Source organism: Leptonychotes weddellii, chromosome 5 (assembly GCF_054177405.1).
Source record: "Leptonychotes weddellii isolate Sample4059 chromosome 5, ASM5417740v2, whole genome shotgun sequence".
Lineage (NCBI taxonomy): Eukaryota > Metazoa > Chordata > Mammalia > Carnivora > Phocidae > Leptonychotes > Leptonychotes weddellii.
The window spans coordinates 32,702,434-32,725,645 of record NC_138373.1 but is presented as its reverse complement, the minus strand read 5'-3'; the positions used below and the strand labels follow the sequence as shown (position 1 = coordinate 32,725,645).

At 49.1% G+C, this 23,212-nt stretch overlaps 1 long non-coding RNA gene across 4 annotated transcripts; it reads right to left on the bottom strand.

Annotated features, from left to right (window-relative positions):
- Window positions 1–1,800: 1,800 nt before the first annotated feature.
- Window positions 1,801–23,005, bottom strand: LOC115938786 (uncharacterized). Of its 4 annotated transcripts, XR_014145392.1 has the most exons (6): window positions 22,554–23,005; window positions 21,008–21,237; window positions 20,117–20,266; window positions 16,240–16,365; window positions 8,886–9,026; window positions 1,801–2,176 (listed from the first exon to the last, which is right to left on the bottom strand). It is a non-coding gene; the product is annotated as an uncharacterized LOC115938786 (long non-coding RNA). The 4 variants fall into 4 exon arrangements; XR_014145390.1 differs by lacking the exons at window positions 1,801–2,176; window positions 8,886–9,026 and having other exon boundaries at window positions 14,303–16,365; XR_014145391.1 differs by lacking the exons at window positions 1,801–2,176; window positions 8,886–9,026 and having other exon boundaries at window positions 14,303–16,365; window positions 20,117–20,240.
- Window positions 23,006–23,212: the final 207 nt, after the last annotated feature.

The following is a 23,212-nucleotide window of genomic DNA, read 5'->3' as shown; positions in this document are numbered from 1 at the left end:
CAGGCTAGGGCTTGAGGTGGGTGAGGAGTTAATGCTAAGGGGTGGGCACTTCTTTTGGGGGTGATGAAAATGTTCTGGGAAGATGGTGGTGATGCCCGTACAGCTTTGTGAATATAACCACCACCACCGAACTGCGCACTTTAAAAGGGTGAGTTTTGTGGAATGTGAATTATATCACAGTTAACAAAGAATGAATGAAGAAGAAAAACATAAAATGAACAAGAGTAAAGGAGACTAACTACTTACTCAGAGCCCCTTCAGACTTCCATCTGAGTCTAATCATTTGACCCCTTAGCCCCAAGACACATCCATGGAAATTTCCACTGGGGATAAACTGAAATTTTTGCTCATACTGCCTCCTCTTTGGCAATGTTCCAGGCATCTTCCCTCAGTGGTTATGTTGACACGGCTCATAAAGCAATGAAAAAAAAAGAAGAAAAGAAACCCCTCCGTTTGCACCCACCTAGCTTGCAATACCAACATGGAGAAAACAATCCAGGTCCTTTCACCGATTTGCAGTGTTGGTCCTCTTCGACTCAGCATCTGTGATATTCAGGGTGGCAAATACTAAGATTGTGGTCTGATAATAGTATTGTGGTCTGTTGCTTATACTTATAATTGAAGGAAGTACAAAATATCCATTAGGAGCTGATAAAGATAAAGATGTAATTTTTCCAATCTATAAAGATGGATACTTATAGGGGCACCTGGGTGGCTCAGTCAGTTAAGTGTCCAACTCTTGATCTCAGCTCGGGTCTTGCTTTCAGGGTCATGAGTTTAAGCCCCGTGTTGGACTCCACACTGGGTGTGGAGCCTACTTAAAAAAAAAAAAAAAAGATGGATAGATACAGATACTTTGTGCAGTTTCTGGCATACAGCAAGTGCTAACTTTCTCCGGGAAGGAGGAATGGGTCCATGTGGAGACAGTGTGGTCTCTGTGGCAACAAAGCAAACTGGCCCACCCAAGGGACAGGACTTCTGACCTGGACCCCAACACAGTGGCTAATGACAGAGCCAGCCTCGGGCTCCCACAGCCTCAACATCCCCCCTGAAGACACCCGCAGTCCCTACCCGCACTCTCCACCCTGGGCCCCAGACTCTCAGCTATCCTGTGACATAGAGGCTGGGCTTGGGGGACCTCGGCGCCAGACACACCCAGGATGTCCTCACCACTCCCAGCCAAAACACCCTGGTCAAAAAACAGAGAAGTGAAACCTGTAAATAATCAAAACTTGTTTCCAGACCTTCGGAGTTCTCCCACCCTGACCCATCTATCGTGTGTGTGTGCTCTGCCTCCCCACGGATCCTGCCTCGAACACCAGGGGCATTAACTTGTTCTTCCTCAGTCCTCCCTGCTGGAGCAAATGCTTCACTCATGGAATCAGAAGCTTTCCGCCTTCACCCTCAGAATCCAGCTCTGGAAGAGTAAGAGTGGAATCGAATCTTCGAATCTTCAGGCTTGGCTCAGGAGCTTGGACGGAGCCAGCGGGCGAGGGGCACTGGGTGAACAACTGAGCAAATCAGATGATATTTTTACATCTTGCAATGGTAATTCACAGAATTTTTCTGAGTAATCATTATGCCACAGTCTTAAAAATTAGGACACTGTCTGGATTACAAGCATATATTTTTTTTATTGTGGTAAAATACACATAACATAAAACTTACCATTTTAGCCATTTTTAAGTATAAGTTCTATGACATGAAGCATATTCACAATGTCGTGCAACCGTCACTGCCATCCACCTCCGGAACTCTGCCCCCATTAAACACAAACTCCCCGTGTCCCCGCCCCCCCCAGCCCCTGGTAGACACCATTCTACAGTCTGTCTCCATGATGTTGACTGCTCCAGGGACCTCATATAAGTGAAATCACACAATATTTGTCTTTCTACGTGTGAATCACTTCACTTTACATAACGTCTTCAAGGTTCATCCATGTTGCAGCATGTGTCAGAATCACACAGTTTTTAAATTTTTTTAAGCTTATTTTTTTAGTAATCTCTACACCCAGCGTGGGGTCAAAGTCACGATCCCAAGATCAGGAGTCGCGTGGTCTTCTGACTGAGCCAGCCCAGCACCCCAGAATCACACAATTTTTAGCAGACATTCACTGGGTCATCAGAAAATGTTGATGACCTTCTGTTGCAAGCAGGGCCGGTACTCAGTGTTCTAGCTAAAACAAAACAAAACAAAACAAAAAAGTAAATGATAGAGTCTCTGCTCCAAGGTGTCAGACAACTCATCTCATTTTTAAAGGGTCCAATGTGCTGCTAAATGAGAGACAGCCGACACAGCTGGCCTTCCTCTCTGCCCTCGAGAATGGCTTTCTACATTCCAGCCTACAGACTATAGACTATTTCCCAGGTGAATCTATGGATTCCAAAACACAATTTAAAAACGGAATTTGCTAATGGGAGGAATTTCAGGCCACACTGGGGTAGCAAGCAAACAAATAACTGATAAGAGTCGGGTATCCACTCCTCGGATCATGCTCTGGAAGACCATCAAGTGGACAGTCTATGGCTCTTTCCAGAAATCCTAAGAGGTGCCAAGACTTTCCACACAGTAAGACTGCTCCCTCGGCACCCACCACCCCTGGTGCACCTGCTGGGAGGCCGCCAAGAAGGCCTTGGATGGACTGAAGATCCACTGAGCTCCTACTCAAAGCCAAGTAGCACACTAGGTGCTTCCACACATAGTATCCCATTGAATAATCTGAACAACCAAATCCAAGAGACACCATCAGCTCATGTGTAGATGCAGAAACAGAGGCTCAGGTGAGCTAAGAGACAACCCAAGGTCACACAGCTAATTCGTGTCAGAACTGGGCAAACAAATTCAGGCTTGTCAACCTCAACGCTCTTTTCTTTCACTCATGATGCCTCTCATTCCCAGTCACTACAGCATGGCTCTCCAATGCATTCCTCATCTCCAGCCCCCACGCTGCTCCTCCATCACAGACCCCAGACATACATCTCGGGAAAATGCCTCAGTGGTGGGACCAGCTGAAAGCACAAGGAAAGGTGTTATCCTCCACCCTGCAGGGATCATAAAGGGGGCTGGGTGGGGGCGGGGGGGGTTGTCCCTCCAAAGAGGTCTATCTGGAAAGGACAAGATTTCTAAGAGCCCTTAAGTAAGAAAGGAGAATATTCCTACAGCACCAACAGTTTAAGCATGGGCAGGGCTTCTGACTGAAACGGAGAATGCTCAGGCAGCTTCTCTAATTAATGATGACTGAGTCATACAAAGAAGGAAAAGTTGGCTCCAAGCTGATTCTGAGAGAAGGGTGCCTGCCCTCTGTGAAGTGCCTGAGTAGGCGTCTCTTGCAGCCATATCCCCCACTCTCTCCTCCAATACTGATGCCACACCTTCTGGCACTTTCTCGTGGATAGAAGCTGCAAAAAGCTGGAGGCCTAGCCCAACAGATTTGGGAGAGCTCACTCTGGCCAACCAAATGACTGGTGGGGATGTTGGTGGGGAAGACATCTCCACGTGGAGAAATGGACCGTGGCTGGTCTTGTACACTGGCCACAGGATAATCTGAGGGGCAATGGCAAATCCCAGCCAGAAACACCTCTCCACGTCACTGCCTCTGAGATTTCACCTTTAAAAATGTCTTTCTCAGAAGGCTATCAGCCTCATAACAATCACAAAGTCCCTATCCCAACATGGGATATGACATAATTCACCCTAGATTCATATGGAAGAGCACTGACTAAAGAATATCCAAGAAAATTTGAAGCAGAACCAAGTGGGAAGAATTTACACTCTTTTTTTTAAAAAAGATTGTATTTATTTGAGAGAGACAGAGCGAGCCAGAGAGAGAACATAAGCAGGGGTAGGGGCAGAGGGAGAGGGAGAAGCAGACTCCCCACCGAGCAAGGAGCCCAATGCGGGGCTAAATCCCAGGACCCCGGAATCATGACCCGAGCCCAAAGGCAGATGCTTCACTGACTGAGCCACCCAGGTGCCCGGACTTCACATCCTCATATCAGAAATAATGATTAAGACGGCATGGTTCTAATAGCAGAGGGATAGACAACACACCAGAGAACAGACTAGGGAACTCAAAAACCATTCAAATATAGAAACTTGATAAATATCAGAAGTGGCTATAAATATTGGGAGAAATGTAGACTATTCAATAAGTAGTGTTAGAGTTAAACAAAAAAGTCTTTCGTTTGGTTCCTTTCCCCAGGAGAAGTCCTCTTGGGAGGAGAACATTAATCAACTCCTGGTAAAGTGTTAGACAGAGAATCAAATGGATCTTGGAGGTCACATGATCCAGCCCAGTGCAGGAATCTCTGACAGTATCTGCTTGTATATCCCAGGGATATGAAAATCATAATCAGGCAAGGAAGGTTATTCCCCGGCTGTATAGCTCCCATAAAGTTCTTCATATTAAGCCAAAATATTTTCCCACAGCTTCTTCCCCTCCCTATATGGCACGGGATAAATGTGCTTCCTCAAGTCTGCCTAGCAAGGCCCCGAGCACCTCCTGAGGACTGCTGTTCTCTCTGTCATGCTTGTGGCAGGACATTCAATACACATCCCCCCTTCCAGGATGCCTCTGATGGACGCACTCCAATTATCAGTAAGACCTCTCCCTATGTATGATATTTGTATACACACACACACATATCCTAGTAACAGGAGGAAAAGCAAAAGGCTCCAAACTGAGGTAACACAATAGACCCAAACAGAGTCTCAGATGTGTTAGTGGGTGTTCCTGGCCATCTGGTAGACCCCAGGCAGCAGGCATTCACAGCCCCTGATCCAGCAGCACTCTGCCATCAAAGTCACTCATTCAGTTCCCCTCTCATACTCTGCTTCTTCCCATCCATCTCTTCTTTTCTCCTTTTCTTCCAAGTGTGCGGTTGATTTTGCCACATTTCCAGTCACTACAGCATGGCTCTCCAAGCCGGGCCCTCGTGGAGGTTGCTGGCCGCTGTTGCTCAAGGAACAGCCTAAGAAGGCTCATCAGGAGCTGGAGGCACTGCAGTTTCTCTCAGAAGGCGACAGTGAGCAGGAACAGCCTGTGCCTGACCTTCACAGTACAGCTGGTGCCCAAAAGGGAGGACTAAAAAGGTGTTCATCTCAGTTCAGGGAGGGAATAAGAGAACACAGATTTCTTGGCTGTCATGCTTGATTCTGAAATCCAGATGGAGGGGACTCAGTGAGAATCACTGTGTGACCAGCTGCTTCTTGTTGGTTATCATCTGGGGCTGTGAATAGGGCCTCAACCCCAAACATCAGCCCCAGTGTCTGTCCAGCTATCACCCTTTCATCCCTCTGTGGCTTCCAGTTTCCTCTATTAAAATAAAAATGCCACTTAGTAATAAATTTAACCAAAGACATACAAGACTTCTATGCTAAAGGCTACTAAACGTTATCAAGGGAAATAAAAGAAGACCTAAATAAATGAAGAGATGCACCATGTTCATGGATTATAGGACTCAATATTGTTAAGATGTCAGTTCCCTCCAGATTGATCTACAGATTCAATGTAATCCCAATCAAAATTCCAGAAGGCTTTCTTTTCAGAAATTAACAACCAGTCTATTAAATAGAAATTTAAACAATTTAAGTAGAAATGAAAAGGACTAGAACAGCCAAAATAATCTTAGTAAAGAACAAAGTTGAAGGGCTTACAGTAGCTGATTTTAAGATTTACTATAAATAATAATAGAGTTTGGCATTAGCATTAGGGTACACAAATAGATCAATGGAACAGCAAACAGAGTCCAGAAATAGACCTACACATGTAAGCAACTGATTTTCAACAAAGGAACCAAGATATTCAATGGGGAAAGACAAATATCTTCAACATTTTTGGATAGACATAGAAATAATTTTCTATCTAAGAGGGAAAAAAAAGTGAACCACAACTCCATACATCACACCAAAAACTTAAGCTGAAATGGATCCTAGACCTAAATGAAATACGGCATCTTAAAAAAAATGAAAAAATATCTCCTTGACCTTGAAGTAGGCAAATATCTCTTAGGCAAAACACAAAAAGCACTAACCATTAAAAAAAATTACAACTAGGGGCACCTGGGTGGCTTGGTCGGTTAGGTATATGCCTTCAACTTGGGTCATGATCTCGGAGTCCTGGGCTCAAGCCCCATGTCGGGTTCCCTGCTCGGCAGGAAGTCTGCTTCTTCCTCTCCCTTCTGCCCCTTCCCCCACTCATGCTCTCATGCACTCTGTCTCAAATAAAGAAATAAATAATCTTTTTAAAGAAAATTTACAACTGAAATTCATAAAAATTTAAAATTTTCAACACACCAAACTTAATGGCTATAATTAAACAGACTAACAACACCAAATGTTAGTGAGGATATGGAGCAACCAAAACTCTCATACACTGTTGATGGGAGTGTAAAATGGTAAAACCACTCTGGAAAAAAGTCTATCAGTTTCTTATAAAACTAAAAATAAAACCATAGACAGAGCAATTCCATTTCTAGGTATTTAAGAAAAAGGTAAATGAGGGCACCTGGGTGGCTCAGTAGGTTGGGCATCTGCCTTAGGCTCAGGTCATGATCCCAGGGTCCTGGGATCGAGTCCCACATCAGCTCCCTGCTCAGCGGGGAGCCTGCTTTTCCCTCTCCCTCTGTCTGCCGCTCCCCCTGCTCGTGTGCTCTCTCTGTGTCAAATAAATAAAATCTTTTAAAAAAAAAAAAAAGGTAAACATATGTCCAGGAAAAGACTTTTACAAGAATATCCATACCAGCTTTATGTATAATAGCTCTAACCTGGAAAGAGCCCAGATGTCCATCTGAAAGAAACTGTGGTAAAGTCATTCATTCTACTCAGGGGAGAAAAAAAAGACACAAGCTACTGTCATAACAACATGAGCAAATCTCAAAAACATTACGCCTGCTGGAAGAAGCCTTACACAAATGAGCACCTGATACATGATTTGAATTATAGGAAGTTCCTGAACAGACACAATTCATCTCTGCTGGGAAGATGCCACTGTGGCCGCTTCTGGAGGTAGAGCAGGACTGACTGGGAAGAGGCAGCAAGGGCTTTCTGGGGGGACAGGAATGTTCCATATCTTTTTTTTTTTAATAACAGCTTTATTGAAATATATTTCATATGCCATAAAGTTCACCTTTTTAATTGGTACAGCACAGTGGGTTTTAGTATATTCATAGTTATGCAACTGTCGCTACTGTCTAGTTGCAGAAGAAACCAGATACCCACTAGCTCAGCCCCAACCCCCAGCCCAGCCCTAGAGAGACCGTTTCACACCATTCGGTCAACCACCCATCTGCTTTCTGCCTCCATAGATCAGCCAGTTCTGGACATTGTGCAGAAATGGATTCATCTATTCTGAAGCCTTCTGTTTCTGGTTCCTTTCACTCAGAATCATGCTTTCCAAGTTCATCCAGGGGCGCGTGGGTGGTGCAGTCAGTTAAGTGTCCAACTCTTGGTTTTGGCTCAGGTCATGATCTCAGGGTCATGAGATCGAGCCCCACATCAAGCCCCTCATCAGGCTCCACACTCAGTGAGGAGTCTGCTTCTCTCCCTCTGCCCTTGCCCCACCCCAGCTCATGTGCTCTCTCTCTCAAAGTAAATACATCTTTAAAAAAAAAAAAGAGTTCATCCGTGTTGTAGCAGGTGTCCATATCTTTCCTATGCTGTGTAATATGCTGTTGTATAAATACACCACATTCTGTTTATCCATTATCATTGCAGCTGATGGACATTTGGGGAGATGCTTAACTGGAAAAGGCAAAAGGAAATGAACTCTCCCGGGTAATTAACATAGCAGCTACATGAGTGTATATATTGGTCAAAACTTATTGAACTGTGTACTTAATTGTGCATTTTATTTTAATGAATAAACTGTAATTAAGGAGCACTCGGGTGGTGCAGTCACCACCAGTCAGTTAAGCAACCAACTCTTGGTTTTGGCTCAGGTCGTGCTCTCAGGGTTCTGAGATCGAGCCCCGCGTGGAGTCTGCTTGGGACTGTCTCTCCCTCTGCCCCTGCCCCCTGAGTTCTCTCTCTCTCTAAAGTAAATAAATAAATCTTTAAAAAAAAAACATAATTTAAAATAAAAGAAGCCCCAGGAAAAAAAGAATAAAGAAAGAGAGAATACAGGAAGAAAGGAAGAAATGAAGGAGGGAGGGAGGGATGAGCAATCACCCAAGCCAGCAGCACTGGTTTCCCTGTGGGCTGTAGCAATTGCTCTCAGTGGGGATCAGGCTGTGCCAGGATTGCCTGTGACCCTGTGATAATCAGAGCATATACCTCACAGGGCACATTCTGTCCTGCAGAGAAAACCCACCGTGTGCGGCCAGTGTGCCGGAGAGGGCACCCAGCTGGGCGGCAGGGTGTCTGCTTTGGGCTGGCCCATCCCCGCACAGGCCCCTGAGTCTGAGCACACTCTTTTTTGAGATCATCTGATTTGCTGCTTACAAAGCAACTCTGTAATGCCAAGATGTCTTTATGGGGAGATGTTTCTGCTGCAAAAGGGAGATGTAGCTGGTTAGTCTGGCAGTTCTGTCTCTTGATGTAAATCAATAAATTGATGTCAAGTTTGCCATTATATATATATATATATATGTATTTTATGTCTGAAGGGCGGCCGTGTCAGAAGGGAGGGAGGAAGAGGCAGGGAAGGAGGCCTGAAGACTTGGCCACCACTTGTACCTGGACAAAAATGGTCAAACAGTGGCATTTTCATTTGGCTCAACCTTGAGACCATCTGGTGGTTGCAAGACTCTGTGCAGGGTTGGAGACCTCTGTTCTAATTGTGTTTGGGGATGGGGGTGGGAAGCAGGGCACATGCAGAAAAAAATAACTCATGATATAGGCAGCCGATGCCAAGCGCTGTCCCAGTGCAGGCCGCAGATCGTGCTCACCATGAAGGCTCCAACGGCAGAGAGGCCGCTTCCCACCATTCTGTCCACACGTGCTCTGTGCCGGGGCTCCGGATGCCGGGATTCATCACGTGTGGCCCCACGCTCCAAGATGCTCCCTCGTGGTCTAGGGGCGCAGACTCACTTGCAAACAAAGAATTGGAAAGCACTGTGGTAGTCATTAAGAGGAGGCGTCTGCAAACTAGGGCTTCTGCCTGAGAGTGGGGGGAGCTTGGTGGAAGGGGGGGACAGGCTGGGCCAAACTGGGGACATTCCAGAGAGAAGAAAGAAAGGTTCTCGGAGTATCAGCACAGAAGTGGAAAGATGCACAGACCAAGGAAGGTCTCATTTTGACCAGAGAAGTGCTCGTGGTCACGCTCAGCAGCAGGAACCAAGGTTGAGGTGCATCTGGCTGGAGGGAGAGGGGGTTGGGGGAGTCCACCTGAAAGAACCAGCACAAGCTCCTGAATAATGGGAAGAAGCGAGACACGCAAACAGGAACACACAGCAGAAGCTGGGTCTCTGGGTGTCCTGCACGAGGCAGGCTGAACAATGCCCCCCAAAAGATGTCTATGTCCTTATCCCCAGATCCAGTGGCTATGTCACCTTACATGGAAAAAGGGATTTTGCTGAGGTGATTAAGGATCTTGAGAAGGAGAGATTACCCTGCATGACTTGGTGGGCCCAGTATAACCACAAGGGTCCTCATTAGAGGGATGCAAGAGGTCAGAGTGCATAGTAGATGAAACCATGGGAGTCAGATGTTGGGGTGATATGAGGAAGGGGCTGCAAGCCAAGGAATGCAGCTGACTCCAGACTCTGTACGACAAAGAAATGGAAGCCTGCGGAAGGAACACAGACCTACAGACCCCGTGGTTTTCATCCAAGGGGACTCATTTCAGACTTATGACCCCAGAACTGCAGGCTAATATATTTGTGTTTTTAGGGCCACCAAGTGTGGTAATTTGTTACAGCATCAACAGGAACCTCATACACTGCAGAATCAGTGGAAAAGCAACTTACACAGAGCCCCCTGCCTATCCCCTCTCCCTACCCTCAGCAGATACGTTTCCCTCCCAAGACGTAAGGCCACCAAAAACAATCGGGATGCAGAAGCATGGTTAGCAAATGTGGTCCCACTAACTGCTGCTTCCTTCATCCACTCACTTAGCAAGTGACAGGAACAGAGCAAGGTCCGTGATCCATACCAACATCCCTGCCCTCAGCGAGCTCAGAGTCTAGTCGGGGGTACAGACGTGTCAACAGCTGGTCACCACCCAAGGAGGTAGGCAGGGGGGAACACAGCAGCACAAAGGACAGCCAACTGGCCTGGCTTCCCAAGGACAGAATGCCCCGGCACAGTGGGTCTCAGCTGGGCAGAGGGAGGATGAGGGGGAAGACAGGCAGATGGGACTGCCTTTAGCAGAATGGAGGCAGCAGGAGATATAGCTCGCCTGGGGGAACAGAGGCCAGAGGCCGGGATAGGTGGCTCCTGGTTACAAGGTGGAAACAATTGCTTCATGGCTGCTTTCTCGGCCCTGTGTTGGTCAGGCCCTGTGTGAGGGCCAGGAGCTGCAGGAAGATTCATGGCAGAGATGGGCAAGGGTCCTAGGGAAAGCCTCCCTGGTGCAAACACAACCTGAACCTTCAAACTCCAAGCTCCAGTACCCGAAAGAGATGGTCCAGGCGGGGAAGACCCCAGGGCTAAGCCCTCTGACCCTGTTCCTCCCACACAACACCTCATCCTGGGATTCGTCCCCCTGCAGGGCCACGGCCATGACACTCAGACCTCAGGGGCCATGGGCTCCCTGCCGCCCCTTGCGCCAAGAGGCAACGCAATCTTACCACTGCTTACCTTCATGAACACAAGGAGGAGAAGATTCCCACCCGGGGAGTAGCCTGGCTTCTCCAGCGGATTTCTGACCTAAGCCATTTCCAGATGATTGACATCACTGATGACAATGAATGAGCCAACTGTGTTGTCATAGTTGGATGCAAAAAACAGCCCTGTTGTTGAAACAGCACTGCGCCTGGGAAGTGACCAGACAACGTTTGGTCCCAAGGGTGAGGAAATCTGGGGATGGAAAGAAGGAGGAGAAGGGCAGAAGGGGAGGAGAGGGGGGAAACCGGGACAGAGGTGGAGAGAAGCAGGAACTGCATCTCCCCTTGCACAAGGGATGCAGTTCAGACTTTCCAAGACAGAGAAAGCCTTTTAGGACCCCTGACCTCAGGGAACAAATCTGGGCCATGGCAGCCTTGCAGGCTGAGGCCACAGGGACAGAGTTCAGGCATCTAACCCACTGAGGCCACAGACCTTGTCCATCATGCAGATCAGAGCAGGAGAGCATGAGAAACTGTATTAAATACCAAGGGGAAGATTTTGTAAATAATTTTTTTTAATTGTCACTACTTAAGTGCGAAGACTCTGAAGTCTGAGAAGCAACATTTTATTCTAAGCAATCAGAGATAAATAAAAAGGAGAACTCTCTGTACTGAGTGAGTCTGCGTTGGTGTGGGCCCACACTCGGCAGAACATGGCGGAGGGAGTGGGCAAAGCTGTGGAGCTCCTCAGCACAATTTCCATTCCAGATGGTGCAGGCGTGGGAGCTGCGGGGGCGGGCGGGGGGGCTGCAGCTGAGAAGGGAGACAGCAAACCAGGAGAGAAGTCCGCTCCACAGAAAGCCACAGGAGTCACGTGGGGAAGGGCGAATGTTTGCAGCTCAGATGCACAGAGGTGCCCTGAGGTCCGCGATCCCAGCTCCGCCTTTGCCATGAAGGCTCTGGAACCAGAGGCTGTTGGCGGGGCTACAGGAGCTGTGTGGAGCTTGAGAGGAACAGGCAGGAGAGCGAGGAGCTAGGAGCTCTATTACTAATTGGCCATGCAGCCCTGGGCTGGCCACTTCCTCTCTTGGATCCGGTACCTCGTTTTGAAAAGGATGGTGGGTGGAGGGCTGACACTCTTTTTGGTAATGCCTAGGACCTCCGGAAGCATCATCGTTGGACGAGAGGGGTTTGACAACCCTCTACCCCCAATTCTACCCAAATGTGCTGCTGGCACTTCTCACCTTCAGATATTTGCCATCTTTCCTCTACCTTTCTTAGCCCCTTATCTTTCTTCCTGGGCCAGTAAGCATGCAAGGGGGCCTCCAGATCTACCCAGGGGAGATGTGTGAAGTTGGAGTCATGCAGAGTGAAGCCTCAGAAAAGCTCTCTGTACTCATGCAATTCTGTGACTGAAGCCCAAAGGCTCTGAGCCTGAGAAAGCACAAGGTCTTGGTGAGGCTTCCAGGCCGGCTTGGGTCTGGCCTCAGGCCACGGTGACATGTGCAGGGCTGCCTTCCATTTCAGTTTTCCTTTCCCCAACTCATGACACCCTTGACTCTTATGCCCTCAAAACCCAGCTTCACTTAGACTGACAGGACAAAGAAGACAAACAGTGTGACTTCATGCACCACAGACGATGAAGGGGTTATGACAGGTGTGGGTATGGGAGGGCACTTTTAGGGCCCTTATGTAATACAGCTCAGGCAACTGCTCCCCCCCATTCCTGATGGGCTCCGCCAACCATGACATTCTCCCTCCCGTGAGCCTCTGCAAGTCCGGGATGAGGGCGTGAGGCCCAGAGATACCCCAGGCTGGCTGATTCTGCCCTAACTTTCCATCTCTGCCAACCTGTCTCCTGGGTTAGAAGAACCTAAGACAGAATCAGACTCGAAGGAACAAAATTTGATTGGGGACACCAGAGGGAGACAGGGTGACTGAAACTCCAGGGAGGAATGTGGATCCAGCGCAAGGAGGTCATATTCACTTCTGCTCGACAGAGCTGGCTAATGCAACGGCAACAATCACTGTTACCACCTTTACTGTTCTACTTCCAAAAGGCAGCATTTTAGAACACCTTTATGGAGAGATACGTCACATAGCATAAAATTTACCCATTTAAACCGCACAACTGAATGGTTTTTAGTATGTGTGCAGAGTTGTGAAAGCATCACGACTAAGGTGAGCACATTTCATTACCCCGGAAAAGAAAGCCTGTGCCCATCACACTCAGTGCCCACGCTGCTCCTCCCCACCTCCCAGCCCTGAGCAAACATTATTCCACATAGCATTCTGCCCCTTTACGTACTTTTCCTACAACGAGGGTGGTAAGATCCTAATAAGATCTCATGACCCATAAACAAATGACCAACAAGCACAAGATGCTCAACATCACTCATCATTAGAGAAATGCAAAAAAACAATGAGATACCACCTCAAAACCCATTCAGGACGGTTGTTGTCCAAAAAAAACAGAAACTAGCAAGTGTTGGCGAGGATGTGGAGAAATCAGAACCCTCGTGCACTGTTGGTAGGGGTGTAACCTGGTGCAGCCACTGTGGAAAAGAGTATGGTGGTCATCCCCCAAAATTAAAAACAGGATTACCATATAATCCAGAAATGTCACTTCTGGGTATATACCCCAAATAATGGAAAGTAGGGTCTTGGAGAGAGACTTGCACACCAATGTTCATATCATTATTATATATGCAGAATTATTCTGCATAGCCACAAGATGAAAGCAGCTCAAGGACCCAACAACTGATGAGTAGAGAAACAAAATGTGGTCTATATGTACAACGGATGCTATTCTGCCTGAAAAAGGAAAATCCTGGTTCATGTCACATCACAGAGAAAACTTGAAGACATTGTGCCAAGTGAAAGAAGATGCTCACAAAAAGACAAATATAGTGTATGATTCCACTTACGTGAGGTACCAGGGTAGTAACATTCATAAAGACAGAAAGTAAAATGGTGGTTGCCAGGGGCTGGGGTTGCGGAATGGGGAGTCAGTGTTTTGTTTTTTGTTTTGTTTTGTTTTTGTTTTTTAAGATTTTATTTATTTATTTGAGAGAGAGAATGAGATAGAGAGAGCATGAGAGGGGGGAGGGTCAGAAGGAGAAGCAGACCCCCAGCTGAGCAGGGAGCCCGATGCGGGACTCGATCCAGGGACTCCAGGATCATGACCTGAGCCGAAGGCAGACGCTTAACGACTGAGCCACCCAGGCGCCCCTGGGGAGTCAGTGTTTAACAGACGCAGAGTTTCAGTGTTCCAAGAAGAGGAGAGTTCTAGAGATGGATGGTGGTGATGGCTGCACAGGTTCTCCCTCTGTGATCTCTCTCGCTCTCACTCTCTCTAAATAAATACATAAAATAAAATAAAATAAAATAAAAAACCAAAGGGGGGCGCCTGGGTGGCTCAGTTGGTTGGGCGACTGCCTTCGGCTCAGGTCATGATCCTGGAGTCCCGGGATCGAGTCCCGCATCGGGCTCCCTGCTCAGCGGGGAGTCTGCTTCTCCCTCTGACCCTCTCCCCTCTCATGCTCTCTCTCTCTCTCTCATTCTCTCTCTCAAATAAATAAATAAAATCTTCAAAAAAAAAAAACAAAAAAAAAAAACAAAAGGGTTTTCCAGGGCGCCTGGGCGGCTCAGTGAGTTAAGCGTCCAACTCGTGATTTTGGCTCAGGTCATGATCTCAGGGTCGTGGAGATCGAGTCCCACGTCAGGCTCTGTGCTCAGTGGGGAGTGGACTTGAGATTCTCTTTCTCCCTCTCCCTCCCCCTACTCACATGCTCTCTGTTCTCTCTCTCTCTCGCTCTCAAATAAATAATCTTTAAAAAAAAAAAGGGGGGGGGCGCCTGGGTGGCTCAGTCGTTAAGCGTCTGCCTTCGGCTCAGGTCATGATCCCGGGGTCCTGGGATCGAGCCCCACATCGGGCTCCCTGCTCTGCGGGAAGCCTGCTTCTCCCTCTCTCACTCCCCCTGCTTCTGTTCCCTCTCGCTATCTCTGTCAAATAAATAAATAAAATCTTAAAAAAAAAAAAAAAAAGCAAAGGGTTTTCTCCCGCTGATAACAGAAGAGGAAGTCAGAGACTCAAAGCACGGGGGGATGTGAGGTCCCACAGCTGGACTGAAGATGGAGGGACACATGGAAAAGACTGAGTGGCCTCGGGGAGCTGAGCCGAGAGCAACCCCCAGCCAGCAGCCAGCGTGGCCTGCCTGGACCCATGACCGGCAGCAGTGGGACATAACGAGCAGGTGCCATGTTGAGCTGCTACGCTGGGACATTTGTTAGGCAGCAATAGAAGACAGATTCAGTCTCCTAATTGGGGCCAGAAAGGGAGCAGAGATGAGTCTCAGTGATTGACTCTGTCTTCTTCACATATCTCCACCTCCTCCAGAAAGCTTACCTGCCCCTGAGAGCCACTGAGGATCTTTGCCTCTGCCTTCCTCTGCCAGTAATTATCTACCACTCCCTTGGCCCTGCGCACACAGGCCTGCCAGCCCAAATCCCCTGCTCCTCTACAGTCGCCTTGTCTTCTCAAATCTGGTCTGAGTGCATCCAACACAGAAGCCACAACTTGACCTTTTTCATATTCTCCAAAGCTCCCAGTACAGGGCCAAGCACAAATAGATACTCACAAATATTTGGTGACTAAACCATTTCCTTTCAGCTCCAGTGACCAGCAGGGCCAACGAAGAGATTCAAAACCGAGATGGACACAGACACTCGGGGGGAGAGCCTTTCCCATTAAACGGGCTCCACCGCCCCCTGGGATTAATAAAGCACCGAGATGGTGACACCCCATCTCAGAAGCCTGACCTTCCATTAACGCTAGCCACTCAGTTTCCTGGCACACATCAGGCTACCATTTCTCTGAAGCTTTTTTTTTTTCTGTAATGTTTTTCTACAACTGGAATTTGCAAACAAAGGAAGTGAGAAGACAATGACTCGAGCTCCCAAAAAACATACTACCTGTGTTTTGTTCAACAACAGCCCTACCCTGAAGGCCTGCCATGTCCGGGCACCAAGCTGAGACCCCAGAGACAGGGAACTAAGTCACAATAGCCCCTACTCTTGAACTGTGGTCCAAGTGTCCCCTAAATACAGAGGTCATGGCAGAGCCTCTGACACTTTGGAAACCAGGAGATGGCATTTCTTCAGGTGGGACCAGGGGATCAGGTTGACTACAGGCAGGCAGGGGGTGGGGCTCCTTTCTGCATTCTACCCTGCCCCCCGAGACTCTGGGGCGGCCTTCTGTGCCCCACCCTAGGCTCCAATAACATGCAGATGATGTCACTGTCTAGATGTGCAACAGTCTTGGCAAGTTTCATCCAGAGCCCTCAAGCACGGATTAAAAAGTAAATCCATAGCGTTTGGACAGACCTTTACAGTTTACAAGGCGCTGTCACATTCACGGTCTCGGCTGATCCTCCCAGGAGCCCTAGGAGGTGGGAGGAGTATGTTATTACCTCCCGTTTACACATGAGGATACGGAGGCATAGAGAGCTGAAGTGACTTACCCAGAGTTACCTACCTGATTTGGAAGCCAAAAAACCACATCCTTCGACGTTGGATCTAGTCTTTGGGCCTACACGAGAACTCGGCTGAGACGAGCTAGGCTCCTCCCAGCTGGCCTTAGCAGCTGGTGACTTGAGAGTTTCTTCACAGAAAAAATGAAGGAGAGGTAGGGAATCAGGAATAAGAGGAAAACACAATGATGCCTCCTATTCTAGTAACACTTTATACTTTCCAAAGAACTCACATATTTCTTATCTCATTTGGTTCACAGAACAATCCCAGACAGTCCATAAGGCAAGTATATCATCACCAAAAATGGAATCAGAACTAGTCCCCAACTCTTCTGATTCCAAGACTCTTTCATAAGCTAAGGGAGGGTATTCTTGCCACTTACACCCTCCTCTTGTCCCTTTGGTCCTGAAAGGTCAAGACCAAGAGACCACAGGATACCCTTCTCTTGTGTGCCCACACAAGTCCAGCTTACAGTGACCTTGCATTTCACCGTGTGTCCCCTGCCAGAAACTGGCCCCAGAAAGCAGCCATTTCCCCCTTCTGGTTTTAGGATTGCTTTTAAAGAACTGATTTTATATATATATATATATATATTTTTTTTTTTTTTTTTTAATTTGACAGAGAGAGACACAGCGAGAGAGGGAACACAAGCAGGGGGAGTGGGAGAGGGAGAAGCAGGCTCCCCGCAGAGCAGGGACCTTGATGTGGGACTTGATCCCAGGACCCTGGGATCATGACCCGAGCCGAAGGCAGTCGCTTAACCGACTGAGCCACCCAGGCGCCCAAGAACTGATTTTATAAAACACGTACACCGGGGAGAATGGAATCTGCTAAACTCTTGCTCATCACAAATACACAACAAGATGGAAGTTATCAGGAAAGGGCTGTGGAAGATCAGCACCATGCTGGCTGGTGGAAAGGAAGAGTCTTCACGAAAAAAGAGGCATTGAAGTTGGGCCTTGAAGGATGAATGGAGAATCTTGACAAGTAGGAAGATGCAGACTGAGGAAATAGCATGAACAGCCCCTTGCAAGGGCAGCAGCAAGTCCACCTTGGCCCCCCACCTCAGACTGAGGCTGGCTGGGATCCAGCTTAGACCGCCAGTTAGCTCTGGGCTGGTTCCTGCCCCGGCACCATCTGCTCCGTCCTTCCTCAGGCTCTGTGGACTTGCAGCACGTCCCACCAAACCTTAACCACCCTCTTAACTACTCACCTTTTCTGCTCTCTGGCTGTTTCCCCCATGTGTCTTGCCTTCCCAACTAGACTAAAATATGATTCCTTGAGCACAGAGCAGGGGGTGTCTCTATCCTATCCGAGCCAGCATGAGGTGGGAACAGAGTAGGTCCAACAACCTGTTTGTTGACTGGCTGCCAAAATCTATCGGCCCAAGAATCATGGGATGACACTTGTACAAACAAGTAGAGCGAGAAGGGGCAGTGCTTGTAACCCTAGCCTGGGATGACAGGGACGGGATTAGGAGAAGACACCCACTTCTGGTTTTAAGATTATAGAACTGATCTAAATTTAAATCAAGGGGCTCAGATGTGTTGGGTCACTCTGTGGGACTGCCCTGTAGTTCACCTTTGGTTCTCTCCGAGACCAACATCCCAGGGTCCCTTTAATCCGTTTTTCTAGTCCCTGCTTGTCAACATCTTCCAATGAGACATAGTGTCTCATTCCTCCTCTTAGAAAGAGTAATGGAAATGGCGCAGTGGACATTTCCAATCTGGGGACTCGAGGATGATGCCAGAGGAGAGAGGGGAGTCAGGGCCAGGGTGGGAGTGGGGAGGACCCTGGGACACAGTACAGCTTCCTACCAGCTGGCCTCCAAGGTGCTGAGGTCTCCCCTCAAGTGCTGGGTGGACACAACTGACAACCAGGGAGACTGAATAGGGTCAAAACCCAAACGGGTCACAGCACCCCTAGAATGGAACACAAGTAAGCAATCAAGGTAATCAACTAGGAGCCGGGGAGGGGGGCAGGGGAAGAACCAAATGCCCAAGTGAGTTCGGAGGCACAGAACTTCCGTTTTAGGGACTTCCTAATCCAACGCTCTTCTCTAAGCCCACAGGTGAGGTCTTCAAACATTCTTTCCTGTGGTAGTCTAACCCTGTTCTACCCAATGTCTCTCTGCATCTTTGACCTTCCAATCCATCCTCCATATTGCTGCCACAGCGATCTTTCTACAACACAGATTAGTTAGTTCAGTGTCTCCCCTCCACCTTCAGAAGGTCCAATGTCCGCATGACCCACGAAGGCCCTTCGCTGCAAGACCCAGACAGGCCTTCGAGTCTAATCTCCTCTCTGCGTCCCCCTGACTTCATCCCCACCTGGCCCTGCCCCCGGTGATATACTGCACAACACTCCCCAAAGATGCAAGTTTCCCCATGGTCGGCAGGGAGGATCCCAATTTCAAGGCCCAGCTCAAATGCCTCCAGCGCTGGCTCATCCCCCCAGCAAAGACGAGTCAGTTTCTCTTCCATGCTCCCCAAACACCTCCCTACAGCCTTTATCACCCTGACTCGAGCTGATTTTATAGAGACTGAGAAACCACCAGGGGTAGGGATAGGTTTTGCCTTCTTATGGTCACCTTGTCTTTATTTCACTCAGCAGGAGTAGGTGGTCAAAAACATGTTTCCTGAAAGAACAAACCCCTTTCCTTCAGAGCTGCACAGTGAGCTCCTGGCGGGGCCCGGTTACTACCGAGGTTGTCTGATGCCCAGATCAAGGCACTGTTTTCTCAGCTGCTGCTTCTACCTGTTCCTGTGCCCCTGCAACTGGATGACTCCCCACTCATCTGGACCTTGAGATGCCGGGACAGTGACAGGCATTTGCATGAGCAGGACCCCAAGCTGCTAACTGCAAAGAGAGCCTTGTATGCCTCTCCTAGGGAAGAGATCTGATTCTCAAGTGCTCCAAACCCAGCTGTAGGCAGCGACAGAGCAGGTGAGTCATGCCAGCCCACACCCGTGGGCTCTCTGCTGCAGGGCCCCAGCGTCTGTCTGTCTTGGGTCACGTGGGATATGGGTGCTCTGAGTTGACTCAAGTCCCAGGGAGGGGGTGCTGCTGTTCCGGCCAAGGACTCCCCCACCCTTGGTGGTGAAAGCAGGCGTGACGGCCTTTATCTATGACAGCAAACATAAAGGGACTCAGGGAGCACAGGGGATGGCCTTAGAGAAGCTGCAGCCCATGATAAAGGTCAAGGGACACAGCTAACCACTCTTGAGATCCCATCTGGACAGACAGATGTGTAGGGCCATCCACCTGCCCAGCCTGTTATCCACTGCCTGCCCTCATCAGCATCTCTTCATTTCCCCAAATTCAAAGCTCCTCAAGAAAAACACAAGCTGTCCTCCACCGCCCAACCTCCAGACTCAACCCAAACATTTATCTTGCAGATGAATCTTGTTTTAAGCAAAGTCAGCATGTAAAGTCGAGGGATAAATCATTTTACAAACCCCTTTCACCACAAAGAGCTCCCTTGACACCTTCACCGCCCCCCCCCACCCCGGTGGCTTACTAAGCTGTAAGGTCCTCTGTGAGAAGTTGGAGAAATGAACACTGTTGCAGGATAGTCCCTGCCCTCAACAAAGTAAATAAGTTGCACATCTGAACTACTGTAAATACAGGAAATAATGCGCTCAATCCTTTAGGAGAGGCTCACAAGGTGAGTCTGGGAATCTGGAAGTGAATGAGTTTGGAGGGACATCATCAGGGAGGTGGCACATGAGTTGGGCTTTAGAGAATGGGTTGCATGTTGCCATTCAGAAACAGGTCAACTGGCCTACCATGTGGAGGAGATGTCATCAGCAAAGGACTGAAGGAGGACCCACAGACTGTGGATGGAATCAAACGTTAGGCAGATCCATACGGAAACCCACCAGGGCGGGCTGAAACAGCACATTCGACATGCCCAAGTCCAGGGACGCAGGCCACAGCACAAGGAAAAATCTCCGAAGAGCAAGGGTCAACACGAACCCAAATAGTGCAGCAGCAGGCTTTATTCTGGGTGAGAAGTGTACCAGGATGGCCTTGGAATTAGACCAGAGGTCAAATGGCAGCTCTACCCTAAACAGCTGGGTTTGGTTACCCACCCAAAGTCTTGGTTTTCCATTTGCAAGGCCCCTCCCTAGCACTCCCTACCTAGTGTCTCACTAAGAAATGAAATGGGATGATGGAGAGCACCCATGGGGCGTAGTGGCAGGCACACAGCAGGTGATCAATCTATGTTAGCTTCCTCCTCCGTGCTTGAGGAGCTGGGACAATGAGCGAGCGACAAGTGCAAGACTGGGTGGGGCTCTCTAGGAAGAAAGAGGCCAAGAAAAGGGGACTGTAAAGACAGGAGATGGTGCAGAAAGAGGGACCACAGAGAAAGGAAACAATGTCTTTATGCTGAGCTTTCTGCTCCACAGCAGGCCATTTTAGGGATGCTGGTAAAAGTCCCCACCCCACTGGTAGCTAGTTTATCCCTGAAGAATGCCGTGTTCCAAGAGCAGCACCAGCGATGCAGTTAGCAGAACTGAGCTTGTGGGTGGAGCGATGGGTAAGAGCTGAGGCAGCACCCTGGGCCTCTGCCCAGATTGTGGGGGCACCAGAAATCAGGACTGGATCAAGATGGCTTCAGAGAGAGAAAATTGCTTACTTCCAAAAGCTTCCACTAGGAAAGCCCAGAAGTCCAAGGTTTTTTTCAGATCTAGATACCTGCTCTTTTAACCTGAATATCTGGCTCACTACAAGCTGGCAACAGAGATACCAACAGGCACGGGACCCACCTTTGCAGAGAGCCTCCGGTCCCATGGAGAACAGGCACACTAAGGATCTTCAGGGAGATGCACCATCTAATCCTATGTGTGTTTGCTCCTCATTCATTCATTCATCCATCCATTGCACAAACATCCACAGAGGAAGTACCATACACAAGATACGGTCCCGGAGAGGCAGGTGGCAGCTTAGCTGTTTACATCTCCATTCCTCAAGTTGTTTCACTAGTCGGTTTCCTTATCTGACAGATGGAGAAAACGGGGTTTAGAGAAAATGCAACAGGATAATGGACACACCTCACACACAGTAAGTACTCAAGACCTGTAAACTCTTAATAAACCAGTAGAAGTCAGGTCGCAGGTTATGCTGGATATCTTTCATTTGCTCCTCCAGGTCCTTTTTGCATCCTCTCCACCTGTACTGTGCCCTAGAATTTATCTGCATGGGCTAATCAACACTCCCTTGACCTCTGACTTCCCACTGGGTTTGGTCCATGGAGAGCCTTGACAAACCAGTGGGGGTTTTATTCCCCCAACTGCCTTCCTGAGCCCCTTGACCTGAAGTCCCAACTCTAGCAAGATGACCCTCCACACGGCCTCTCTGCCTCCAGGAGTTTAAGATCCCACTGTTACTAGCTCCAGAACATTTCACCGTCCAGAGTTGTTTCCCACACCCTGCTTCAAATTACACATTCGAAATGTGCCATCTGTTTTGTGCTGGCCCCTAACATACATGGTGCAGGAGAGTGAGAACAGGCCTGGGAATCAGGAGACCTGTGTCCCATCTTTGCCACCAGCTGATTCTGTGACCCTGAATGCTCTTTGCTTTACTAGGTGTCCAGCTTCTTCATCTGTAAAAAGAACAGATGGGACCACATGGCTCTCTGGAGCTACAACTCCCTACCACTACTGGCTGCTCTGACGTTAAACCCAGAAAAGGGATGCACATAAAGGAATACGGCTTCCTAGTGCAGAGGGCAGGTTAGCCAGCTAAGCCCCACCCCAACTCATTCTTGCCCAGGGGGTACCTCACTCCTTTCCAAGGACTTCCCTTTTCCTCCCAGATTCCGTGGGGACCAGGTGCCCAAATGATCTCCACTCCAAAGCAACAGACAAGAAAACCCAGGAAATTACAAGTAACTAACTGGCCAACCCTGATGTAGCCACAGGGGCCCCTTCCCAGGTTCTGGTATGCCCAGGGGGCCAAGCAGAGAAGCAGGTACACACTGCCCGTGAGCATTCTTCACAGGGCTGCGGAGGGAAATGGCCTCTCACAAATGGTATCTAGGGCAGAGGGAGCCACCCAAACCAACATCCAGTCAGAAAACCCTGAACTGAGATCCCTGTCACTGGACACGTTTCAAATAGAGGCTAAGGACCATTCGAAGGGATAGTAGAGAATCTCTGGAGTCCGTTTTAGCTTCTAAAAGTGACTCAGGGAACCCCAAGATCCATGAGAAAGACATTCCAATGGGAATATCACCCTCCCGGGCGTCGCCCCCCTCCCAACCCCACCCCCACCAAATCTGGAGTTTCACCTGCCCCAATCCACCCTCACCCAGACAGAGGTAGCGCAAAGTGCCAAGGGAGGACTGGGTTTCTAATCCTCAAGGACAGGAGGAAAGGGCAGTTTGGATACCAAATGCTCTGAGTTTCTGGCGGGGTAAGGGAGGTAAGACAATCTTTTCAAATCTCAGTCCCCGGGCTGGCCGCAGGTGCAAACCGCAACCTGGTAACTGCCAACACCAATCTCTCTGACGTTCTTCACGTCCCCCAAAGGCCTCCGGAAACCGGTGGTCTCTCCCCTAACTCTGAGCAACTTCAAAGCCCTTCCCGGTGCCAAATCAAAACTTTCGAGACACTCAGGGCTTCCAGCAGCCGAACAGCGCACAGGACGGCTGAGGCCCAAGGAGGGCACAGCGGGCAAAGCCCGGAGACCGGGCGCGGAGGCGACCTCTGCGCTGAGTCACCGCGCACACCGCCTCGCCGAGCCCCTTTTCCCAGGAAGCGCCGCCGTGCGCCTGCGCATGCGCGAGCCTCGGCGCGTGACTCGGGAGCGCGCAGCTCTGGAGGGGGTGGGGCCGGGCCCCGAGTGGAGGCGCATGCGCGGGGCGGGCTCCCGCGGGCAGGGCTTGGCGGGGACTGGGTTCCTCTCCTCCCCCGGCGGTGTGTCCGCAGGTTTGCTGTAACTAACCTCCCTCTAGGAAGCCGTTTGTG